This window comes from Capricornis sumatraensis, chromosome 3 (assembly GCF_032405125.1).
Source record: "Capricornis sumatraensis isolate serow.1 chromosome 3, serow.2, whole genome shotgun sequence".
In the NCBI taxonomy this organism is placed as follows: domain Eukaryota; kingdom Metazoa; phylum Chordata; class Mammalia; order Artiodactyla; family Bovidae; genus Capricornis; species Capricornis sumatraensis.
In genome coordinates, this window is record NC_091071.1 from 174,077,435 (window position 1) to 174,098,116 (window position 20,682).

General features: G+C 44.1%; 1 protein-coding gene across 1 annotated transcript in view; it reads left to right on the plus strand.

Annotated features, from left to right (window-relative positions):
• Positions 1–20,682, plus strand: part of LUZP1 (leucine zipper protein 1) — a 95,258-nt gene that overhangs the window by 62,325 nt on the left and 12,251 nt on the right. The window contains exon 3 of the mRNA XM_068969382.1: positions 1,956–2,061. The gene's annotated coding sequence lies outside the window, so the exon portion shown is untranslated. The remainder of the gene's footprint in view (positions 1–1,955; positions 2,062–20,682) is intronic.

The window sequence follows — 20,682 nt, forward strand, 5'->3', positions numbered from 1 at the left end:
ATCATTTGCCCTTAGAAGTAAGGAGAGACTCTGTGTCAGTGGGAAACGAATGAGGATCATCTGGAGTTCCTGTTTGTTTGATTTTTGGCAGGGTGCTCTTTCCTGTTTGGAAGAGACGGGCTCCTGGGCTTCACCAGCCCTCCAGCAGGTTTGCCTGGAGGTGGGGGCAGCAGCTTCAGTAGAGGCGCCGCTGTCACTGCCAGGGCTGCAGAGGCCTTGGTCGTGGCAGGCCAGATTGATGGGGCTGTTTCTTGGAGTTCAGAATTCTTATGTAGGAAAGGTTCTAGCCTATGCAAAGGAAGGGATGTGTATGTGTGTAAAAGGGGCTGGAGGGGGCAGGACAGAAGGTCTGTGGGCCAGTGCTGCTGTTGGAATAGCAACCACACTTAATCTGCTTCGACTGATTTCTTTTTTTGAAGCCTGCCCGCCCAAGCCATCCCTCAGGTGCTTAGTACAGGTCCTTTTTCTACTTCTTTTCTAGCTGTGTTCGTTGCTTATCAATAATTCTCTCTTAGGTCTTACTGGCTTGAGGCTTCAAGCCCCCATCTTTTTAAAGGTCATTTGGGAAAAGCTATCATTTTATTACTTCTCCATCTTTATTCTAGCCTTTCTCCCCAGGAGGATGGAGGTACAGGCAGATTCTGTATATGTGAATGTGTTATGGGGTTGGTAGTAGAGATGTGGAAATTGGATTAAAGGGGACCAGGCAACCTTGCAGGGAGGTCACAGGGTGGTCTGCGGGGTATGCAAGGGAGGGATGGGAGCTGTGATGGAAGGGGGTGCCATGGGTGCAGGACCAGGTACGGAAGCCTCTAAGCTTGCCACTAGCTTAGAAGCCATCTTCCCATTCTTCCTGAAGACCGGGATAGACAGATGTTTAACCCAGGTCTTCCACCTTCATCTACTCTTCTCTAGAGCTGGGGTAAGATTGAGTGGGTTAGGAGGCTTTTCAGCTCTCTTATAGAAGGTTTGTTACAAAACTGGGGAGGCTCTATTTTTTAAATTCTGTTTTCTTTTCTATTTGGCTGCCCTGGGTCTTGGCTGCTGCACGGACTTCCTCTGGTTGTGAGCAGGGGCTGCTCGCTAGTTTTGGTGCCCAGCCTTCTCCTTGCAGTGGCTCCTCTTTGTGGAGCATGGGCCCGAGGACACATGGGCATCAGTGGTTCAGTGCGCAGGCTCAGTAGTTGCTGCATATGGGCTTACTGGCCCCGAGGCATGTGGGATCTTCCCAGAGCAGGGATCAAACCCATGTCCCCCGCATTGGCAGGCAGATTCTTAACCACTGAGCCACCAGGAAAGTTCAAGAGGCTCTGTTTTTGTTCTAATTGATATTGGCTGGTTCAGGGCTGTTTTGAAAACCAAGTCTAGAAGGTACCCCAGTGAGAGTCAGCATGGTGACATGACTTTTGTAATTGGACAGTCTTGGATTTAAAGTCTCTGTCACTCACAGCTAAGATGCTGGACAAGTCACTTGTCTTGTTGGAATTTGGATTCTTTGTCTATAAGGGGGTGACATTATTGTGGTATTGTCTGGTGTAAAACATAAAACATACTGTCCAGGGTGTGGTGGATACTCCACAGATGTTTGGGTTTTTTTCCTTGCCCATATTCCAGAACGTCTGATTTTTAGTGGAATCCCAGCTTCAGCCCTAAGCAGTTGTGTGACTCATCCTTTCCATGTTTAGTTTCCTTCCTTAAAATGAGGGCACTGAACTAGATTTCTGAGATCCCTTCTGGATGTAAGCTGTCATATGAATGTTTAGACCATTGGGGACTGTATAGGTCTGTTAATTTCAGGAATGACAGTGTAGTCTTGGGACCATGCCGTCTGATAGGAAAGGGGAAGTTTCCAGAGCCAGATGCCCCCTCTTCCCTGAGGAGGGAGACAGGCTCAGCTCAGTCTTGTGCAATTCACATTTTACCTATCTCTACCCTTCTATTTATATTCTCTCCAGGTCAAGAGGCAGCTGCCACTGCAGTATAGTGCATGACCGTGTCCACGACAGCAAGCGTCAGGGGAGCAGCCAGAAGCACTGACAGGACACTTCCGTCCCCTAAATGGTAAGTGTGCTCAGCCGCCCTGGGGCGAGAGGGAGGCTTCTGCAGTCTCTGCAGTTTCTCCTCCATTGCGAGAGGGGGAGGTGTTTGTCGATGCTCTGTTCTGAACCAGGTGCTGTGCTAAGCACCTCACATGCTTTCTCATTCAGTCTGTCAGCCAGTCTACCATTTCCTGAACACTTACTATAAGCCAGGCATTATCTCCCTTCATATTTACACCAACCCTGTGAGGTAAGTGTTGTTATTTACACCACAAACAAGTGAGCTTTCAGAGGTTAAATAACTTCTCTAAGTTCATACAAGTAGCAGATGGCAGAACTAGATTTTAAACCTGGTTATTTTCATTTCACTAAGTTTCTCTTTCGAGGAAGCCACTTTTTGGTTGAGGGAGTGACTGACAGCTAGTTCCTTTTCCTAGCCCTTTCTGGATTCTGTGTGCCAGTGTTTTATTGGTGGTGCTGAATAAGGAAGTGGAGGGCACTAATGAAACAGAAGATGCTTGAGCAGGCCAGAGGACCTCATGGTCTTGGGCCCTAGTTGGTAGCTGTGGACTTGTTAGAGTAGGGTTCTCTGGAAGGTGGGGCAATGGGGCAACCAGAGGGTGAGTCTGGGAAATGGGTTCTATGCATGGGAGTGACTGGACATAGGAAAGGAATCTTAGTGAGAGTTCTCAGTCTCATGGGAGCTCCTGGAAGCAGGCACAGTTAGGGACAGGACAGGCTCTTCTTGAGAGAGTGGAGAACTTCAAGACAAATTCTTGATCTGTTAATTGGTTCAGGATTCTTGTTCTGTTCCTTTCCCTGGAGCATTTTTCCTACCTCAGGGAACTGGGTAGGTAATGAAATTCATTTTTGGTTGGGTGGAGTGGCAGTCAGTATTCATTTGTTCATTGATCTTTCTGAGGATGCTTTAGTCTCTTTTTATTGGAGCACCCCTCTTTTTTTTTTTTAAATATACTTGGTGAATTTGGGAGGAGGGAGTAATCATTTTCATCAATAAAATTTATTACATGTACCTCTCATACGTATTTTGCCATGTACCGCGCTTATGTCCTGAGGGTACCACATGCCTAGCATGGTTCTTAGAGCTAAGTATTCAGCATTGAACAAAACAGAAAAAAATTCTTGTTCTCAGGGAATATACTCTAACGGGTCGAAACATTAAAAAAGTGAATAGTTAGATACAGTAAATAAGTAACACCTATATGTCGTAGGTGCGCAGAAGAACAAAAGCGGGGTAAGGTGGTAACTGGAACTGATGAGGAGCTGAGAGACTGTTACTGTATGTCAGGTCATCTGGAAAGGTCTCTGATGAGGTGATACTTTAAGCCAAGATCTGAAAGAAGTGAGAAACACACTCAAGGAATTAGGTGGGAGAAGAGCATTCCAGGCAGAGGGAAGAGCAGATGGAGAAGCCCTGAGACACAAGCGTGAGTGTTCCTGTCGCAGGACCGGCAGGGCCGCCGGTACGCTGGAGAGGAGTAGCGGGGAAAGCGTGGAGGGGACCGGAGCAGAGCAGAGCCGGCCGCCGCTCACCCCGGGCTGAGAGCGGGGGAGGGACCTTTGCAGTCAGTGCATTTTATTCTGAGATAGGAGCCACTGGGGAGTGAATAGCAGAAGAGAGATACGACTTGACTTGTTTGTTTTTGTTTTTCTTTTTAATAAATGCTTATCTGTTTGGCTGTGCCAGGTCTTAGTTGTAGCATTCAGGGTCTTTTTTGATTGTGAATGTAGGATCTTCAGTGGTGGCATGTGAGCTCTAGTTCCCGGATCAAACCTGGGCCCTCTGCAGTGGGAGCGCAGAGTCTTAGCTGCTGGACAAGCATGGAAGTCCTGACTTAGGTTTTAAAAGGCTTACTCTGTTTCCCGCTGGGGAATAGACTGTGGAGGATGGGGGAAGTGGGCGATGGCGGAAGCCGGGAGACCAGGCAAGAAGCTTCTGCCTCTGTCAGTGGTCAGGACAGCGACGAGGATGGCAGAGCTGGGTAGCCAGAAAGGAATGGATTCAGGACATCGCTTGAAGGCAGCGTCAAATTCTGCTCGTCCCTGTAGAGATGTTTGATTTATCTGGAGTTAACCTTTAGGTCACATGGGCTTGAGAGTATCATTAGAAACTTGACAGTGATCCCTGGTAGAATTCTAAAACAGATTAAGCAAAGGATAAGAGCACAGAGAGATGACCCTGCAAGTCACTAACTCATACAAGCTGATAATGTTTTTTCCGTTAGGTTTTGCCATGATTTTGTGTAAATTGTAAAATCAGTACAAGTTTTTTATTGAAATACTAGGGGGTGGAAATCAACACCATCCAGGGATAATTAACCATATATATAGCACTTTGATTATATCAGGGCAGTTCATTTTTTGGAAAAGGCTCCTAGGCTGGACTGGGGGGTTCAGAAATGTCCTAAAAAAGTAATACGTCTCAAGTGCTGAAATTAGGGATTTAACATTTTCTCATGTGACCCCAAGACAGAATTTGGGGCCGGCTTGCATGTAGGTGATGTGCAAGTACTGGTTAACAGATTGATGTTTATCTAGAGGGGTTGTTTTTAATGGCATTCTGGAGGGCTTTTCTTGGTTATATTTTATTTAACAATTTGAAAATCAATTTGGATGAAGATACAGAAAAGACGTACTTGTTAGATAAACAGTGAATGCTTATAAATTGGAAGGTGTAGAAAATATTTAAACAGTTGAAACTATTGATCGAAACTAACTTTCAGGTTGAAATGAAAAAAAAAAAAAAGGTAAATAATGTAACTGTAAGATGGATCAGGTCAACCAGAAATATTAAATGGATAACTCCAGAAATAAACGGAGGCTTTCCTGATGGCTCAGCAGGTAAAGAATCTGCCTGCAGTGCAGGAGACGCCAGAGAAGCGGGTTTGATCCCTGGGTCAGGAAGATCCTCTGAAGGAGGTAATGGCAACCCATTCCAGTATTCTTGCCTGAAAAATTCCGTGAACAGAGAGCCTGGCAGGCTATAGTCCAAAAGGTCACAAAGAGTTGGACATAACTAAGAACACATACACAGAAATAAAGAATTTATAACTTTGAATTGCCTGCTGTTCTCAGTAATATGAATGAATTCTTGACCCAGCCTTTATCCAGTTGACTCTTGAACAGTGCAGGTTTGAACTGTGTGGGTCCATTTTTACGTGGATGCTTTTCAGTAGTAAGTACTACAGTACAGCGTGGTCTGCAGTTGGTTGAATCCACAGACCCAGAACCCAGGATGCAGAGGAACTGAATATATGGAGGGCCACCTGTAAGGTATACACAGATTTCTGAGTTCTTAGAAGGTCGTTGCCCCTAACCCACGTTCTTCCAGGGTCAAGTGTATAGGAAAAAACATAGTACATAGAGAGTTTGGTACTGTGTGTGGTTTCAGGCGTCCACCAGGGGTCTTGAAACATATCACGTGTGCCTAAGAGGGGAGTTTTGTATCTGCAAGTTTTAGGGCTGTGTGCTTTTGTTGCAGGAGGGGCTGTTTGAACAGAGTTCAGAAAACTGCAGTGAGAGATGACCAACCATCAGAATGGGGCAGCGGAGGCTTGGAAGAAAGAGGCAAAGGGAAAGGGCAGAATTCTAAGTGTGCTCCTCAAACGTGGCCACTTCAGCCTCTGCACTTGCTGTGAGATTTCAGGGGCTTCTGTGTTGGCACCAGCCGTGCCAGTTTACCTGCCCTGCCGCTCCCCTGTGCCTGTCATGCCAGTACTGCCGAGTCACTTAAAGTCCCCCAAACACATCATTGTTTTACTTGCCTGCCCTCCCTTCCTTCCTCTCTGTAAATGATTACTTTATACCATTTTTGTACTGCTATTCGAACTGCTAGAAAGGCAGCAGTTAAAAAGAGGTACCCCCACAAAAAACCCCCCAAACCATGTTCCTGACCTCATAGATCATATGATCTAGTAAAGAGACAGTAAGCAAATACACAGAGAATTAAGTGGTAAAACGTACTGAGAAGAAACACGTAGAGTATCTTGCCTTAGAACTGTCTGAAGATGAAATGAGTTGCCTTGGGAGGAAATGAGTATCCTTCCTGTCATTAGAATTGTTTGAATAGGAGCTGAATGACTACTTGCTAGATAATTTCTTCATTGAGTGGGAGGTTGGATCAGATGATCTCTAAATCCTGTCCAACCCGGAGAATCTCTACATGCTAGTTGGGCTCCCAACCCTAAGGTTTGCATATATAAAATATGAATATCGAAATCTAAAATCCAAAAATGTCTATCTAAAGTGAATTTATGATTCTGGGAAAAATAATTTAAAAGTTCAGTAATTAAATAGAAACACTCAAGAAGTGATGGTGAGATGTGGATAGCCAAAGGTTTTAAGACAGGTAACTAGGAATTGTCAGGAGGAAGCTACTTTAAAATAGTTCTCCTGTTTTCCTTTAGATCAGGGACTTGCAAACTGGTCCACAGGCCCACTGCCTGTTTTTGTAAATAAAGTTTAGTTGAAACACAGACACATCATTTGCTTACGTACTGTGTATGGCTGCTTCACACCGCAATGGCAGAGTTGAGTAGTTGGACAGAGGCCTTAGGGCTTGCGAAGCCTAAAATACTTGTTGTCAAGCTAAGTCATATACTTATATGGATACCATCAAACTTGAAAGAAAAAATCTGCAGATCCTCTACTTTAAATGACTGTTGAGAACAGGAAGTGAATCATGGCAGCTGTGTTGGGGGAAAGGGCAGGCCAAGTTTGACGATGTACTATTTCAGACCTTCCTGGCCCACCAGGACAGGAAAGAGAGCCAGCTTCCAGAATGCTGGACAGGGCCACTAGGAGCTAGGTTCTAAACCTTTGGCAGAAAGGGGCTCATGAGAGACAGTTGGTGGAGCATCTTGCTGCTATGAGTTGGAGCTGAGGAAGACACTGGCGGGGAGGGGGAAGTTGGCATTAAAGAATGGTCTCCCGGTCCTGTTCCTCACTTTCCCATGATTTCTGAGGCTTAATATACATAATTTCCTTCCCAGACACACCCTTGGGCACAATTAATTGCTTCTTCTAAGCTCCCAGCACATTTATCAGGTGGTGAAATGTATTAAGTGGGGGGGAAAAAAAAAAAAAAAAAACAGGACAAGAGAACAAGGAGCCAGAAGAGCGGGTGCTGTGTTTTGTGAGATGGTCAGAGAGGCCTCTTTATTCTTGATTTATAGTTAGGTCTAGCTTTCTGATTCATTAAAGGCAGGGGTTGAGTTTTAACCATCTCTCTCTAGCACTTGGCTAGATGGTGGGTTCATCATGGATGTTCCATAGATGTCTCCAAAATAAATGAGTTAACTGGAGACACATACTTGATGGGGAATGCAGTAGGACTGGAAGGAAAGGCATCTGTGTCTTCCCTTTGTGGATGGTCCTGGAAGAGCAAAGCATCTCTTTCTCTGGCTATATGTAGGGCTGAAAGGGCAGAGATAAGTGACACTAACCACATTTTCAATCCATTTCCTTGTTTTCCCAGGGTGGAGGGCTGATGTTAGTGAGCTGTTCTTTTTAGGAGGATTCTGCCTAGTGAAATTTACCTTAGGTATGCATAGGACTTTCCAAAGCGCTTTTGCTGACCTTAATTTTTGCTGTGAAGTAGGTGGGGTTGATAAGGCATGGAGAAGATCAATGAGTTGGTCAAACAGGGTAGCATTCTAAAAGGAGTATGGTCTTTGGAACTTGGGTTCACCATCTAGCTGTCCTGCTTACTAGCTGTGTGACCTTAGGCAAGTTTGAGGGTCTCTATTCCAAAAGGTTATTGCATAAGCTGAGTCGTTAATGTTAGCTGCTCAGCTGTGTCCAACTCTTTGCAACCCCATAGACTGTAGCGGGCCAGGCTCTTTGTCCGTGGTATTCTTCAGAGAAGAATACTGGAGTGGGTTGCCATTCCCTTCTCCAGGGGATCTTCCAGACCCAGAGATTGACCCGGAGCTTCCAGCATTGCACGTAGATTCTTTACCGTCTGAGCCACAAGTGATAGTAATAGCTGCTATTTGTTGTACTTGTGTGGGAGGCATTCTGCTAAGTGCTAAGTGCGTTCCATGCCAGGGGATTACCATATTGTCTTTGGATGGATGAAAAAACATTCAGAGAACTAATTTATTCAAGTAGATTGATTAGGGATTCCTAGAGAAAGCCTGTATGTGAAGCTCGCTCAGTCGTGTCCAACTCTTTGCGACCCCATGGACTGTAGCCTACCATTCTCCTCCGTCCGTGGGATTCTCTGGGCAAGAATACTGGAGTGGGTTGCCATTTCCTTCTTCAGGAGATCTTTCCAACCCAGGGATTGAACCCGGGTCTCCCACATTGTCAGGCAGACACTTTACCATCTGAGCCACCAGGGAAGCTCCTGTATAGTAACTACTTAATATGTTCTCTGTAGTATAGTCGTGCTCAGTTTGGGACTGTCCTGTATTTGTTCCCTTTATACCTGTTACTGGTCTGTATATAATCAGAACTCCTCACTTTGTAAAAATGCTGAAGAATTTGTAGGGAAGTGATTTAACCCAGTGTGAAGAGTTCTGGGTAGTCAGGAGACTAAAGTCCTTGATTTTGCTAAGTTGCTGGAGAGATCTCAAGTCTCAGTTCTTTCATTTTTAAAATTAGAGGATTAGGCCAAACAAGCAGTTTTATTTTAAATAAAAGCGGTAGAACTCTTTCGTTAGTCATATGGGGGAAGCCCAATGTGTTAGGACCTTCCCTGATAGCTCAGTTGGTAAAGAGGAGTCTTACCAACTCCCACCATTGCAGGAGTCCCCGGTTCGATTCCTGGGTCTGGAAGATCTGCTGGCGAAGGGATAGGCTACCCACTCCAGTATTCTTGGGCTTCCCTGGTGGCTCAGCTGGTAAAGAATCCGCCTGCAATATGGGAGACCGGGGTTCAACCCCTGGGTTGGGAAGCTCCCCTGGAGAAGAAAAAGGCTACCCACTCCAGTATTCTGGCCTGGAGAATTGCATGGACTGTGTAGTCTATGGGGTCGCAAAGAGTCAGGCACAACCAGCGACTTTCACTTTCACTATGTTAAGAAACTAAAATCAGCTTCTTTGGTTAACAAGAGAGAGGGACCCTGACAGCCTGTTCAGACCTTTGCCCCTCTCTTTTCCCTGAGGTGGACCCAGGGTGCGAGTTGCTGAGTCCAGTTTGAAAGTCAGTGGACTGAATGATATTTTAGCCGTATTTTGGCTCTGAAATCACTTTTGAAGGAGAGGAAGAAGATCCAGAATTTTTTTTTGCTTCAACACTTTCTCCAGTAGTGAGAGTCTGTGTGAATGGTGTGGTTTTCTGGTATTTATGTCGTAGTTCCATGGCATAGACCTGAAAGCCAGATGGGTCATTGTCCAGCAGGGAGGAGCACTGTGCAGGCGGCTTGGGGCTTGGGGCTTGGGGCTTGGGAGGAGACCTTTCAGAGGATCACCGCTGGGCCTGGTGTCTGTGCCGGCTGTTCTTGTCAGTTGTTTTCTGCATTGTAATTCATGAGTAACTAACTCCTTGACATCATTTATTATTATTATTATTTTCTGTTAATGGTTAGTGCCAAAGGACTGATCAGCTTTTTAATAATTAGGGGGCACATTCAGCCATTCATTCATCAAATTTTAAGCATCAATTATGTGCTAGGCTTCCTGCTGGGTGCTGAGAATACAGTGATGAATAAGGAACAGGCTGGGGAGATAAGATGAGCAAATAAAACCTGAATGCATTGTGGTCAGTGCTGTGGTGGGCCCAATACAGCACACTAAAGTGCGTGGAAGTGGCGCCCGATCGCGTTCAGGGTTTCAGGAAGGACATGCTCCAGGAGGAGGCGCCTACGGTGGGATTTGAAGCAAATGAGAAGGGATGATTACCAACCTAGAGAAGGCCTGGAGGTGAGAGCGCGCACGGTTTGTGGAACTTGGAGAATGCAGAGCCTATGTGGAGGTTGAAGATGAGGCTGAAGAGATAGGCAAGGTGGATTGTGAAGGACCTCATGTGCCATTTCGAGAAGGGAATGGCAGCCCTCTTCAGTATTCTCGCCTGGAGAATTCCATGGACAGAGCAGCCTGGCAGGCTGCAGTTCATGGGGTTGCAAAGAGTTGGACGCAACTGAGCAATTCACTCACATGCCATGCTGGGGAGTTTGGGTTTGGGCTTTGCCCTGAGAGTAATAAGGCTGTTTAAAAGGACTTTGAGTAGTGGTGTGTGATAACTGTTTATATCTGCTGTCTAATCAGTGCCTGCTGCAGTCCATGGGGCTGCAAAGAGCTGGCCACGACTGAGTGACTGAAGACAGCCACAGCAGTGTGTGCTCAGCTGCTTGGTTGTGCCTGACTTTTTGCGGCCCCATGGACTGTAATCCACCAGGTTCCTCTGTCCTTGGGACTTTCTAGGCAGGAATACTGGAGCAGGTTGCCATTTCTGTTCCAGAGAATCTTCCCAACCCTGAGATCAAACCCACAACTCTTGGCAGATTCTTGACCACTAGTGCCACCTGGGAAGCCCAATATATTCCACAGGTTTGGTTTTATCATTCTTTGATTCATATCAGAGTCTTGAACAAAACATGTAGGTGCAATTAACACTAAATCCAAATGAATTTAGGAAAGCAGTTATCCCTGGACTCTACAAATTCCAAATTCTAATTTATAGATGGGACTGTACTTAAGTTTAACATTTCCCTCTTCTAAGGGATTTGTTTATGAAAAATGTAGTATAAATTAGTATAAATAAGACATATTGAGGAGGATGTTTCAGTTTGGCATAAGCTGAACAGTTCCTCTCATGAAGTTCCTGTCTTTAAAGTATACAGTTTTATCATATTTATGAGGGTAAGTTGTTTTAAAGCATTTTGTTGAAGCATCATATATCATTTGTCCTCCAATAACTGCTGTGCCAATATAGATCCTTTGTATCTAGTCACTTAAAAGTGATTTATGGCCCATACTTAGTTCAGTCCCCCATCCCCTCCACCCTTCATATAAAATTGGTAGTTAAAAAATTCATAAAGCAATTATCTTTCAATTAAAAAATAAATTTAAAAAATTGTAATTTTCTTTCTTTCTTTCTTTTCTTTTTTTTTTTTACTGTCGTTCAGTCTCTAAGTTGTGTTCAGCTCTGTTTCACTCCGTGGACTGCAGCATGCCACGCTCTGCTGTTCTCCACCAGCTCCCGGAGCTTGCTCAGATTCATGTCCATTGAGTTGGTGATGCCATCCAACTATCTTATCCTCTGCTGGCTCCCTTCTCTTTTTGTCTTCAATCTTTCCCAGCATCAGGGTCTTTTCTAATGAGTCAGTTCTTTGCATCAGGTAGCCAAAGTATTGGAGCTTCAGCATCAGTCCTTCCCGTGAATATTCAGGATTGATTTCCTTTAGGATTGACTGGTTGGATCTCCTTGCAGTCCAAGGGACTCTCAAGAGTCTTCTCCAGCACCACAGTTCAAAAGCATCAGTTCTTTGGTGTTCACCCTTCTTTATGGTCCAACTCTCACATCCATACAGGACTACTGGAAAAACCATAGCTTTGACTATGCAGACCTTTGTCAGCAAAGTGATGTCTCTGCTTTTTAATACACTGTTTGGGTTTGTTAAAGCTTTCCTTCTAAGGAGCAAGCATCTTTTAATTTCATGGCTGCAGTCACCGCCTGCAGTGATTTTGGAGCCCAAGAAAATAAAATCTGTCACTGCTTTTACTTTGTCCTCTTCTGTCTGCCCTGAAGTTTTGGAACTGGATGCCATGATCTTAGTGTTTTTAACGTTGAGTTTCAAGCCAGCTTTTCTACTCTATTCTTTTACCCTTATTAAGGGGCTTTGTGATTTTTTTTTTTTTAAACTGCTGTTGTTTAGTCTCAAGTCATGTCTGAGTCTTTGAGGCTTCAGGGCCTGTGGCCTGCTGGCCTTCTCTGTCCATGGGATTTCCCAGTGAAGAATACTGAAGTGGCCTAAAGATAATTTATAGGGTCCTGTAAGGCAGTCAGCCCCCTGCCTGTCTTTCTGTTCATTCACAGCCTGCCACTCTTCCCACGCACACGTGGGATTTCTTCCCTCCCTTCCTCCACGGCAGTTTTAAAAAATAAAATACTGGAGTGGGTTGTCATTTCCTTCTCTAGATCTTCCTGACCCAAGGATCGAACCTGCATCTCCTGCATTGGCAAGTGGCTTTACTGCTGAGCCACCAGGGAAGTATGAAGACGATGTGTGTGTATGTTTACATTAATGTACTTTGTTGTGCTGGGCCTTGGTTGCAGCGTGTGGCATCTCCCATCTTCATTGCTGTATGGGAGCTCCTTTGTCATAGTACATGGGGTCTAGTTCCCCCATCAGGGATTGAATCTGGGCCTCCTGCACTGGGAGCTCGGAATCTCAGCCACTTGACCACCAGGGAGGTCCCAAAACAAGTGCTTTTGTATGTGGAAATGTAGATGGGAATAAGGAAAGAGGTTTCTTTCTTATAAAAATACCACTGAAGGGGTATTTTACTCTCCATTCTTGAGATTGAGGAAGCCTGTGAGCTTGGGGAAAGGAGAAGGGGAGACCGAAAGAACCGAAAGTGAGAAGACAGAGATAATACACAGGGGAGCCAAGTGGTGGAGAGGGAAGAATAATCCTGGAGTGGGCATGAGCTGAGAGGCCGAGGGAGGGAGACCATTTCCAACACCTCTGAGCTTAGTGTTTCTCAAAAGCTGAACATGGGCTCCACCTGGTGGCTGTAGGCTTTAAGTATAATTAATGGGGGAGATCTTGGGGTTGGAGAGAGGTAAGTAGCATTTGTCATCTCCTCAAATCCCTCTTGGGCTTCCCTGGTGTCTCAGATGGTAAAGAATCCACCTGCAAAGTCGGAGACCTGGGTTCAGTCCCTTGTTTGGGAAGATCCCCTGGAGGAGGGCATGGCAACCCTCTTCAGTATCCTCGCCTGGAGAATCCCATGGACAGAGTCTGGCGGGCTGCATGTCCAGGAGTCAGACATGACTGAAGTGACCATCATGCATTTTGTGGTTGTTGTTCAGTTGCTCAGTCATGTCCAACTCTTGGCGACCGCATGGACTGCAGCACGCCAGGCCTCCCTGTCCATCACCATCTCCCAGAGCTTGCTCAAACTCACGTCCATCGCGTTGGTAATGCCATCCAACCATCTCATCCTCTGTCCCCTTCTCCTCCTGCCTTCAATCTTTTCCAGCATCAGGGTCTTTTCAAATGAGTCAGTTCTTCACATAAGGTGGCCAAAGTATTGGAGTTTCTAGCTTCAGCATCAGTCCTTGCAGTGAATATTCAGGACTGATTTCCTTTAGGATGGACTGGTTGGATCTCCTTGCAGTCCAAGGGACTCTCAAGAGCCTTCTCCAACACCACAGTTCAAAAATATCAATTCTTCGGTGCTCAGCCTTCTTTATGGTCCAACTCTCACATCCATACATGACCACAGGAAAAACCATATCTTTGACTAGACGGACCTTTGTTGGCAAAGTAATGTCTCTGCTTTTTAATATGCTGTCTAGGTTGGTCATAGCTTTTTCCTCAAGGAGCAAGCATCCTTTAATTTCATGGCTGTAGTCACCTTCTGCAAGCTTCCCTGGTGGCTCAGAAGGTAAAGCGTCTTCCTGCAATGTGGGAGACCTGGGTTCAATCCCTGGGTTTGGAAGATCCCCTGGACAAGGAAATGGCAAACCACTCCAGTTCTCTCGCCTGGAAAACTCTATGGATGGAGGAGCCTGGTAGGCTATAGTCCATGGCGTTGCAAAGAGTTGACTTTCAGTCACCATCTGCAGTGATTTCGGAGCCCAAGAAAATAAAGTCAGTCACAGTTTCCATGCAATGCAGGAGACCCCGGTTCAACTCCTAGGTTGGAAATATCTGCTGGAGAAGGGATAGGCTACCCACTCTGGTGAATTCTTGAACTTCCCTTATAGCTCAGCTGGTAAAGAATCCACCTGCATTGTGGGAGATCTGGGTTTGATCCTTGGGTTGGGAAGATCCCCTGAAAAAGGGAAAGGCTACCCACTCTAGTATTATGGCTTGGAGAAGTCCATGGATTGTATAGTCCATGGGGTTGCAAAGAGTCAGACATGACTGAGCGATTTTCACTTTCACTGTTTCTACTGTTTCCCCATCTATTTGCCATGAAGTGATGGGACGGGATGCCATGATGTTAGGTTTTTGAATGTTGACTTTTAAGCCAGCTTTTCACTCTCCTCTTTCACCTTCATCAAAAGCCTCTTTAGTTCCTCTTTGCTTTCTGCCAAAAGGGTGGTGTCATCTTCATATCTGAGGTTATTGACATTTCTCCTGGCAATCTTGATTCCAGATTGTGCTTAATCCAGCCTGGCATTTCGCATGATGTGCTTTACATATAAGTTAAATAATCAGGGTGACAATATGTAGTCTTGACATACTCCTTTCCCAATTTTGAAACATTCCGTTATTTTGTGTCCAGTTATAACCATTACTTCTTGGCCTGCATATTGGTTTCTCAGGAGTCAAGTGAGGTGGTGTGGTATTCCCATCTCTTTAAGAATTTTCCACAATTTGTTGTGGAAAACAAATTGTCAGTGAAGCAGAAGTAGATGTTTTCTGGAATTCTCTTGCTTTTTCTGTGATCCAGTGGATGTTGGAAATTTGACCTCTGCCTTTGCTAAATCCAGCTTGAACACCTGGAAGTTCTCTGTTCAAGAGAGAACTGTTTAGCCTGACTTGGAGAATTTTGAGCATTATTTTACTAGCCTGTGAGATGAGTGCAATTGTGCAGTAGTTTGAGCATTCTTTGGTGCTGCCTTTCTTTGGTATTGGAATGAAAACTGACCTTTTCCAGTCCTGTGGCCACTGCTGAGTTTTCCAAATTTGCTAGCTTATTGAGTGCAGCACTTTAACAGCATCATTTTAAGGATTCGAAATAGCTCAACTGGAATTCCATCACCTCCACTAGCTTTGTTCGTAGTGATGGTTCCTAAGGCCCACTTGAGTTCACACTCCAGGATGTCTGGCTCTAGGTGAGTGATCACACCTTCGTGATTATCTGGGTCGTGAAGACCTTTTTTGTACAATTCTTCTGTGTAGTCTTGCCACCTCTTCTCAATATCTTCTGCTTCTGTTAGGTCCATACCATTTCTGTCCTTTATTGAGCCCATCTTTGCATGAAATGTTCCCTTAGTATCTCTGATTTTCTTGAAGCGATCTCTCGTCTTTCCCATTCTATTGTTTTCCTCTATTTCTTTGCACTGATCACTGAGGAAGGCTTTCTTATCTCTCCTTGCTATTCTTTGGAACTCTGCACTCAGATGGGTGTATCTTTCCTTTTCTCCTTGCCTTTAGCTTCTCTTAAGGTCCCCTGTTGAAGGAAAAGGCTACCCACTGCAGTATTCTGGCCTGGAGAATTCCATGGACTGAGTATAGTCCATGGGGGTCGCAAAGAGTCTGACACAACTAAACGACTTTCACTTCACTTCACTTCTTTTCTCAGCTATTTGTAAGGCTTCATCAGACAACCATTTTGCCTCTCTGTGTTTCTTTTTCTTGGCGATGGTTTTGATCACCGCCTCCTGTACAGTATTACGAACCTTTGCCCGTAGTTCTTCAGGCACTCTATCAGATCTAATCTGTTGAATCTATTTGTCACTTCCACTGTATAATTGTAAGAGATTTGCAAATCCCGTTTAAGGTTCTGTGAGTTTGATAGCTTGTGTTTCTGAAGAAATTGATCTGTTTCATGTATAGTTATCAAACATGTATATATAGTTATTCATAATATTCCTTTATTATCAGTGAGATCTGTAGTGATGTCCTCTTATTTCTGATAGGAGTAATTTGTGTTTTCTCTCTCTCTTTTTAAATTTAGCCTGGCAAGAAGCTGATTGTTTTTATTGGTATTTTTAGAAAACCAGCTTTTGGTTTCATAGATTTTTTTTTTAACCTAATGATTTTTAAGTTTTATTGATTTCCCTTATTTTCTTCAGCTTCCTTTGGTTTTAATTTGTTGTTCTTTTTCTAAGAAAAAGATAGGAGCTTAGATTGCCTAAGATGGGAGCTTAGATTATTGACTGTAGGTCTTTATTCTTTTCTAACATTTGCATTCAGTGCTATAAACTTGACTCTAAGCATTGCTTTTGCTACACTCCACAGCTTTTAATAAAGTTGATTTCATTTTCATTCAGTTCCAATACTTGAAATTTTCCTTGTTCGTTGGATTTCCAGCTATCTTTGTGGTATTGATTTCTAGTTTCCTTCCATCGTGGTCTGCGAGCAGACACTGTATGATGTGTATTCTTTTAAATTTGTTCGGGTATGTTTTATGACCCAGAATGTAGTCTGTCTTGGTGAATGTTTCCTGTAAACTTGAGAAGGTTGTTTATTCTGTTGTATGAAATAGTCTGTAAATGTCCAGTATATCCCATTGATTGTTGGTACTGCTGAGTTCAGCTGTGTCCTTATACTAATTGTCTGCCTGCTGGATCTGCCACTTAAGATAGAGAGCTGTTGAATTCTCCAACTATAGTAATTGATTGATCTCTTTCTCCTCGCAGTTCCATCAGTTTTTTGCCTCACGTATTTTGATGCACACACACATTAAGGACTATTACGTCTTCTAGGAGAATGGACCCCTTGTGGTCATGTGCTATTCTCCCTTTGCCCTTGATAACATTCCTTGTTCTGAAATCTGCCATCTGATATTAATGTAGGTACTGTCTTTTGATTAGTGTTAGATAGTATATCTTTCTCCATCTCTTCGCTTTTAAACTATATCTTTATTAAAATTTAAAGTGGGTTTTTGTAGACAGCGTATGTTTCACTCTTAGTTTTTGACCCACACAGATAGTCTGTCTTTTAATTGGTGGATGTAGATTCAGTTCAGTTCAGTCGCTCAGTCGTGTCCGACTCTTTGCGACCCCATGAATCGCAGCACGCCAGGCCTCCCTGTCCATCACCATCTCCCGGAGTTCACTCAGACTCACGACCATCGAGTCAGTGATGCCATCCAGCCATCTCATCCTCTGTCGTTCCCTTCTCCTGCCCCCAATCCCTCCCAGCATCAGGGTCTTTTCCAATGAATCAACTCTTCACATGAGGTGGCCAAAGTATTGGAGTTTCAGCTTCAGCATCAGTCCTTCCAGTGAACACCCAGGGCTGATCTCCTTTAGGATGGACTAGTTTGATCTTGCAGTCCAAGGAACTCTCAAGAGTCTTCTGCAACACCACAGTTCAAAAGCATCAATTCTTCGGCGCTCAGCTTTCTTCACAGTCCAACTCTCACCTCCATACATGACCACTGGAAAAACCATAGCCTCGACTAGACGGACCTTGTTGCCAAAGTAATGTCTCTGCTTTTGAATATGCTATCTAGTTTGGTCATAATTTTCCTTCCATGGTGTAAGCGTCTTTTAATTTCAAGGCTGCAATCACCATCTGCAGCATTCTTGGAGCCCAGAAAAATAAAGTCAGCCACTGTTTCCACTGTTTCCCCATCTATTTCCCATGAAGTGATGGGATTGGATGCCATGATCTTAGTTTTCTGAATGTTGAGTTTTAAGCCAACTTTTCCACTCTCCTCTTTCACTTTCATCAAGAGGCTCTTTAGTTCTTCTTCACTTTCTGCCATAAGGGTGGTGTCATCTGCATATCTAAGGTTACTGATATTTCTCCCGGCAATCCTGATTCCAGCTTGTGCCTCCTCCAGCCCAGAGTTTCTCATGATGTACTCTGCATATAAGTTAAATAAGCAGGGTGACAATATACAGCCTTGATGTACTCCTTTTCCTATTTGGAACTGGTCTGTTGTTCCATGTCCAGTTATAACTGTTGCTTCCTCACCTGCATACAGGTTTCTCAAGAGGCAGGTCAGGTGGTCTGGTATTCCCGTCTCTTGAAGAATTTTCCACACAAGAGAAGAGTCTACACATGGACATCACCAGATGGTCTACACCAAAATCAGATTGATTATATTCTTTGTAGCCAAAGATGGAGAAGCTCTATACAGTCAGCAAAAACAAGACTGGGAGCTGACTGTGGCTCAGATCATGAACTCCTTATTGCCAAATTCAGACTGAAATTGAAGAAAGTGGGGAAAACCACTACACCATTCAGGTATGACCTAAATCCAATCCCTTATGACTGTACAGTGGAAGTGAGAAATAGATTTAAGGGACTAGATCTGATAGACAGAGTGCCCGATGAACTATGGATGGAGGTACGTGACATTGTACAGGAGACAGGAATCAAGACCATCTCCAAGAAAAAGAAATGCAAAAAAGCAAAATGGCTGTCTTAGGAGGCCTTACAAATAGTTGTGAAAAGAAGGAAAGTGAAAAGCAACGGAGGAAAGGAAAGATATACCCATTTGAATGCAGAGTTCCAAAGAATTGCAAGGAGAGATAAGAAAGCTTTCCTCAGTGATCAGTGCAAAGAAATAGAGGAAAACAATAGAATGGGAAAGACTAGAGATCTCTTCAAGAAAATCAGAGATACCAAGGGAACATTTCATGCAAAGATGGGCTCAGTAAAGGACAGAAATGGTATGGACCTAACAGATGCAGAAGATATCAAGAAGAGGTGGCAAGAATACACAGAAGAACTGTACAAAAAAGATCTTCACGACCCAGATAATCACGAAGGTGTGATCACTCACCTAGAGCCAGACATCCCGGAATGTTAAGTCAAGTGGGCCTTAGGAACCATTACTATGAACAAAGCTAGTGGAGGTGATGGAATTCCAGTTGAGCTATTTCAGATCCTGCAAGATGACTCTGTGAAGGTGCTGCACTCAGTAAGCTAGCAAATTTGGAAAACTCAGCAGTGGCCACAGGACTTGAAAAGGTCAGTTTTCATTCCAGTTCCAAAGAAAGGCAATGCCAAAGAATGCTCAAACTACTGCACAATTGCAGTCATCTCACAGGCTAGTAAAGTAATGCTCAAAATTCTCCAAGCCAGGCTTCAGCAATACGTGAACCGTGAACTTCCAGATGTTCAAGCTGGTTTTAGAAAAGGCAGAGGAACCAGAGATCAAATTGCCAACATCCGCTGGGTCATTGGAAAAAAGCACTCATCTCACATGCTAGTAAAGTGATGTTTAAAATTCTCCAAGCCAGGCTTTAGCAATACGTGAGCCTTGAGCTTCCAGATGTTCAAGCTGGTTTTAGAAAAGGCAGAGGAAGCAGAGATCAAATTGCTTATATCTGCTGGATCATCAAAAAAGCAAGAGAGTTCCAGAAAAACATCTATTTCTGCTTTATTGAGTACGCCAAAGCCTTTGACTGTATGGTTCATGACAAACTGTGGAAAATTCTGAAAGAGATGGCAGTACCAGAGCACGTGACCTGCCTCTTGGGAAACCTGTATGCAGGTCAGGAAGCAACAGTTATAACTGGATATGGAACAACAGACTGGTTTCAAATAGGAAAAGGAGTATGTCAAGGCTGAATATTCTCACCCTGCCTATTTAACTTCTATGCAGAGTACATGATGAGAAACTCTGGGCTGGAGGAGGCACAAGCTGGAATCAAGATTGCTGGGAAAAATATCAATAACCTCAGATATGGAGATGACACCACCCTTCTGGCAGAAAGTGAAGAACTAAAGAGCCTCTTGATGAAAGTGAAAGGGGAGAGTGAAACAGTTGGCTAAAAACTCAACATTCAGAACACTAAGATCATCTGGTCCCATCACTTCATGGGAAATAGATGGGGAAACAGTGGAAACAGTGGCTGACTTTATTTTTCTGGGCTCCAAGAATGCTGCAGATGGTGATTGCCGCCATAAAATTAAAAGACGCTTATTCCTTGGAAGGAATCTTATGAGCAACCTAGACAACATATTTAAAAGCAGAGACATTACTCTGCCAACAAAGGTCCATCTTGTCAAGGCTATGGTTTTTCCAGTGGTCATGTATGGATGTGAGAGTTGGACTATAAAGAAAGCTGAGCACCGAAGAATTGATGCTTTTGAACTGTGGTGTTGGAGAAGACTCTTGAGAGTCTCTTGGACTGCAAGGAGATCCAACCAGTGCATCCTAAAGGAGATCAGTCCTGGGTGTTCACTGGAAGGACTCATGTTGAAGCTGAAACTCCAATACTTTGGCCACCTGATGTGAAGAACTTACTCATTGGAAAAGACCCTGATGCTGGGAAAGTTTGAAGGCAGGAGGAGAAGGCGATGACAGAGGATGAGATGGCTGGATGGCATCACTGACACAATGGACATGAGTTTGGGTGGACTCCGGGAGTTGGTGATGGACAGGGGAGCCTGGCGTGCTGCGGTCCATGGGGTTGCAAAGAGTTGGACACGACTGAGCGACTGAACTGAACTGAACTGAAGAATTTCTTTTAACATTTCTTGTAAAGTGGATCTACTGGCAACAGATCCCCTCAATTTTTATTTCTCCCCCTGAGTGTTTATTTCATCTTCATCACTGAAGGACAGTTTTGTAGGGTACAGAAATCTAGATTGGTGGTGTTTCTCTCTCAACATTTAAAATATTTCACTCCATACTTTTCTCATGGGCTTGATTTCTGAGAAGTCAGATGTTACTTCTTAACTTTGTTTTTCTATAGGTTAGGTATTTTTTCCTGAGTTCTTTCAGGATTTTTTCCATTTATCTTTGATTTTCTGCAGTGTGAATATCATATGCCTTGGAGTTTTTGTTTTAGCATTTATCCTGGTTGGTG